The sequence below is a fragment of the Euphorbia lathyris genome, chromosome 7 (assembly GCF_963576675.1).
Source record: "Euphorbia lathyris chromosome 7, ddEupLath1.1, whole genome shotgun sequence".
NCBI classification, from domain to species: domain Eukaryota; kingdom Viridiplantae; phylum Streptophyta; class Magnoliopsida; order Malpighiales; family Euphorbiaceae; genus Euphorbia; species Euphorbia lathyris.
The window spans coordinates 31,238,618-31,244,617 of record NC_088916.1 but is presented as its reverse complement, the minus strand read 5'-3'; positions in this window follow the sequence as shown (position 1 = coordinate 31,244,617).

Sequence of the window (6,000 nt, the reverse complement as noted above, 5' to 3'; positions counted from 1 at the left end):
ACCCGCTGAACTTTTAATGCAAACATTTTACAATGGACTAAATCCTACAACTAGGGGTTCATTAGATGCTATGTCGGGAGGGCTATTTATGAAGAAAACATCAGCCCAAGCGAGAGAGCTTTTGGAGGAAATGGCAATCAACAGCAGTATGTGGCTCGCGGAACGTGGACATATACCGGTGGCAAAACCATCATCCTCAACCACACCATCAGTTAAAGGTATAGTTGAACTTGATCCAGTCGCGATGCTACAAGCCCAATTTTCTGCTTTATCGCACAAAATTGACAAGTTTATGGCACCACGCGATACCAATGGTAATCCAATCCAAGCGGATGTGGATTACGAAAACATGAGTGAGGTAGAACAGGTAAATTTTGTCCATGGGCAAAACCAAACTAATAATCCTTACTCTAATACTTATAATTCTGGGTGGAGGAATCATCCTAACTTTAACTGGAAAGATAACAATAACAATAATGCAAGTGCTAATCAAAATCGTACCACTAATTATCAAAACCAGTCAAGAGATACGATTAGCACTTTATCTTCTAAAATCGACAAGTTTATAGATGCTATCAGTGGAAAAATAAGTAATCACGACAATGGTTTTAAACGGATCGAAAATAAATTCGATCAGCTTATTAAAAACCACTCATCTAGCATCCATAATTTGGAGGTTCAAATTGGTCAACTTGCTAAATCAATTCCATCCCGAAAAGAGGGAAGTCTTCCCAGCCATACGGAAGAAAATCCGAAAGAGCAGGTAAAGGTTATCACTCTTCGTTGAGGAAAAAATTATCAAGGGCCGGAAATGCCCAAAGATGCAACATTACTAGGAACTGATTTATCAAAATCCAAAGAAGATATCTTAAACACAAATACTTCACCATTTGACACAAATACCAAAACTTTTGTACCCAAACCACCTTTTCCGCACAAAGTCCGAAATAAGGACTATGACAAACAACTTCTAACGTTTTTGGATAAACTTAAAAATTTGCACATCAATTTAACGTTTATGGATGCAATTACACAAATTCCTAACTATGGTAAGTTTTTAAAAGATTTAATTTCAAAGAAAATCAGTTGGGAAGGAATTTCATCCATTTCGTTAACTGAAGACTGTAGTTCAATCGTGTCAAGTAATTTGCCCACTAAACTCAAAGATCCCGGATGTTTTACTATTCCGTGTAAGTTGGGAGATATTGAATTCCCAAGTTGTCTTTGTGATTTAGAAGCAAGTATAAACTTAATGTCGTTGTCTATTTTTAACAAGTTAGGTTTAGAAGAAGATATCAAACGTACCAATATGGTTTTGCAATTAGCGGATCAAACCACTAAGAGACCATATGGTATAATTGAAGATGTTTTAGTCAAAGTCGATAAATTTATTTTTCCTACCGATTTTGTTATATTAGACTTAGCATATGATGTAAATTGCCCTTTAATTTTCGGTAGACCGTTTATGAACACGGGACGCGCTCTAGTAGATGTGTCGGAAGGGAAGGTAGTTTTAAGGATGGGAGAAGATAAGATCGAGCTTAATATGAACAAAGCGATGAAATATCCTATGGAGGAATTCGCTTGTATGAAACTTGATTTAGTCGAGGAATGTGTCAATGATGTAATTCATAGTGAAGAAATAATTGAACCTATAATAGGTGAGGAATTAGATGATAAGGACCCAGAGCCTTTGATTCGAGAAGATGGACCAGTTCCGCCTTCAATCATAATACCCCCTAAATTAGAACTTAAAGAGTTACCCAGTCATTTGAGGTATGCTTTCTTAGGCGAAGGCGATTCTCTACCTATAATTATTTCTAACAAATTAACAAATGATCAAGAAGAAAAATTGAAAGAAGTTGTTAGAAATAGGATAGGAAGTATGGGATGGAAAATTTCAGACTTAAAAGGAATTAATCCTAGTATCGTAATGCATAGAATTCACTTAGAAGAGGATAAGCCACCTAAAGCGGATAGGCAAAGACGCTTAAATCCGAACATGAAAGAAGTAGTAAAAAATGAGATTACTAAACTTTTAGGCAATGGAATCATTTATCCAATTTCGGATAGTGAATGGATTAGTCCAATCCATTGTGTACCCAAAAAAGGAGGCATAACTGTTGTAAGAAATGATGAAGGTGAACTGATACCTACACGAACCACCACCGGTTGGAGGGTTTGTATAGACTATAGGAACTTAAACAAAGCAACTAGGAAAGATCATTTTCCTCTACCTTTCATTGATCAAATGATCGAAAGGATAGCCGGTCATGCATTTTATTGCTTCCTAGACGGTTATTCCGGATTCTTTCAAATTTACATTTACCCGGATGACCAAGACAAAACAACATTCACGTGTCCTTACGGAACATTTGCATATAGGAGAATGCCTTTTGGTCTATGTAATGCACCAGCAACATTTCAACGATGTATGACAGCAATATTTAATGACTTCATTGAAGATATAATGGAAGTTTTCATGGATGATTTTTCAGTTTATGGAGATTCTTTCGATGCATGTTTACAGAACTTAGATAAAGTATTGTCTAGATGTGAGGAAACGAATTTAGTATTAAATTGGGAAAAATGTCATTTCATGGTAGACGAATGAATTGTTTTAGGTCATAAGATATCTGAAAAAGGTTTAGAAGTGGACAGAGCAAAGACTTCAGTTATAGAAAAATTACCCTCACCAACCACTGTTAAGGGAGTAAGATCATTTTTAGGTCATGCAGGTTTTTACAGAAGGTTTATAAAGAACTTTTCTGTAATCTCCAAACCACTTACTAATTTGCTTATGAAAGATTCAACTTTTGATTTTAATAAGGATTGTTTACGAGCTTTCAATACTTTGAAAACGGCTTTAGTCAGTACACCTATAATATCGAAACCCGATTGGAATCTACCTTTCGAAATTATGTGTGATGCGAGTGACTTAGCTGTAGGATGTGTATTAGGTCAAAGGAAGGATAAGAAACTTCATGTTATATATTATGTGAGTCACACATTGTCCGGTGCACAGTTAAATTACACCACAACTGAAAAAGAAATGTTAGCAGTAGTTTTTGCATGTGATAAGTTTCGATCTTACTTGTTAGGATCTAAAGTCATCATCTATACAGATCATGCAGCTTTACGATATTTATTTGCTAAGAAAGATTCAAAACCGCGTCTTATTAGATGGGTTTTATTATTGCAAGAATTTGACATAGAGATTAAAGACAAAAAGGGAGTTGAAAACCTTGTCGCCGATCATCTATCAAGACTTGAGGATGAAAACGGTCCCATCGGTGAAACATTAGGCATTCGAGATGATTTCCCCGATGAACATCTCATGCAAGTACAAAGTGTCATAGCTACATGGTATGCGGATATAGCCAATTACTTAGCTGCACATGTTGTGCCGGATGGATTGAATCATCAGCAAAAGAAGAAATTCTTTTCAGAAGTTAAGAAATATTTTTGGGAAGATCCATTTCTGTTCAAAACATGCGGCGATGGAATACTTAGGAGATGTGTTAGTGAGTTTGAATATGACTCTATAATGATGGAATGTCATGCTAGCGCTTACGGAGGTCATAATAACGTAAGCAAAACAACAGCTAGAATACTTGAATGCGGATTCTTTTGGCCTACTCTGTTTAAAGATGTCCGTTCATTTATTGTCCGTTGTCATAAATGTCAAAGAACCGGGAAAATAGGAAGGAAAGATGAGATGCCTCTTACGAACATATTGGAAGTTGAAATCTTCGACGTATGGGGGATCGATTTCATGGGTCCTTTTCCTACTTCTTTTGGCAAAAATTATATATTAGTAGCCGTAGATTATGTTTCAAAGTGGGTTGAAGCAATTGCAACCCCGACAAATGATTCTAAGGTAGTTGTTAAGTTTTTAAATACAATATTCTGTCGATTTGGAGTTCCTAGAGTTATGGTAAGCGACGGTGGTACTCATTTCGTAAATAGAAGTTTTGACTCACTTATGAAAAAATACGGAGTATACCACCGTATCTCTACGCCGTACCATCCTCAAACGAATGGTCAAGCGGAAATTTCAAATAGAGAACTCAAATGGATACTTGAGAAAACAGTTTCGTCTTCTAGAAGAGACTGGGCACATAAACTTAACGATGCATTATGGGCATACCGTACTGCATTTGAATGTTATTTATTTAAGTATAAATGCATGTTGTTATTCAAGTTTAAGTAAAATATAATATGTAACATTTTTCACATTTTTCAAAAACAAATATGCAACATTTTTTTTATATAGTGCAACACTTTTCAAAAATAATAGCTATTTTTCATAAACATATATTTTTGTTAAGTATATTTTTCATATGTTTCAAACAAGTCAACTTTCAAAATAATGTTAAGCATATTTTAAGGTTATCATTATTGGTAGAAATAATATTTCTATACGGGCCATATTTTACAAATATTTTTACAAATCTCCGATACGAATTTATCAAAAACGTCTCGAGTGAACGTATATAAGTACAATTTCTTTAGTTTCAAATCTCTATTTTATATCATGAATTCATGATAAATATAAATCTTATTTTCAATTTTCAATTAGGTTTATAGGCTTAAATCAAACTAACAACTTTAGCTTTTTAGCTCGATATTATTTTTCGTCTTACATTAAAAACCAATTGAAGTTTTTAAGGAAACTTTAGCCATAATACATGTTGAATTTCAAGTCAATATAGGATGAATGTGTTATTTTTCTTTCCCAATTTTATTTTTACGTGTTAATTAAATCAAGTAGTCGTATTCTTAACTTTTGGCCACGATTGAGACCAACCTTATCACAATCGAGGTATGAAAGGGAAGAACATTAAGTACCGTTTACTTTTGGCCACGATTGCGACCACCCTTATCACGGTCGAGGTATGAAAGGAATGTTAGAAATTAAAAGCAAAATTAAACGTGTTTAAAGTTTTAAGTAACGATTGCGTCCACCCCTGGTATGGTCGGTACCTCTTAAACGAACACAAAAGCAAATTAATTCAAATTAAGTCACGGACGAGACCACCCTTATCACGGGCGTGACTAAGCAAATATATCAAACCTAAGTCCTTAATAAATCTATATTTGTAATAGTTTAGGTTTGGGAAAGGAAATTTTGTGCTTAGAAATGCCTTGAGACGAAAGATTCAAAAACATGTGTGCTTACACCGTCCCGAATACTTCAATATAAAAATTGAGATACAAGACGAGTAATATATCTCTTTTATACTAGCTAGTTTGATACTTTACGTATAAATTTACCATGAAAGTTTATCTTTTGGTTTAACTAATTCAAAGAGGAATGTATGGATATATGTTCTATTTATAAAGAGATTGATTAAAGAATAAATTCAGTGAAATTTTGCTCGGGACTAGCAAAAGCTTAAGTGTGGGAGTTTGTTAAGCCCAAAGTATACCTAAAATATCATATATAAATACGTTAAATTTACATTGAAATCGTGCTAATTATATTCATTTGGAATACTTTTACGTCTTTATTTACTTCTTTGATGCAAGGTACTCAATTATTTGGTTAAATCCAAATAAGAGCTAAAACGGAGCTAAAATGGAGGAAAAACCTAAAAAAAAACGTACCAAGAATGCATATCAGCCAGAAGAACGCTCAAGGAGGACGAGAAGCAGTCGAGAGACGGGGAGACAAGTCTCTGTCGCGACTGAGATTTTCATAATCTCAGTCGCGACTTACGAAATGCGTCACGGAAAAAGATGCAATTTCAACTCGCCCCTGTACCCCTTGTCGCGACTGAGATTTTCAGAATCTCAGTCGCGACAGCGAAGCATTCTGCATATATTTCACATGTTTTAATCCGAAAAATGCGTCTGTTCGTTTGGATAAAAACGACCCTTCACCAACGGACACGGCCCATCATTTGCAACCTTTCAACAACTATAAATAAGTGATCCATTTCAGAAATTTAAGAGGTTGGTTAAGTTAGAAAAGTTAGAGAAGAAAGTTATTATGTT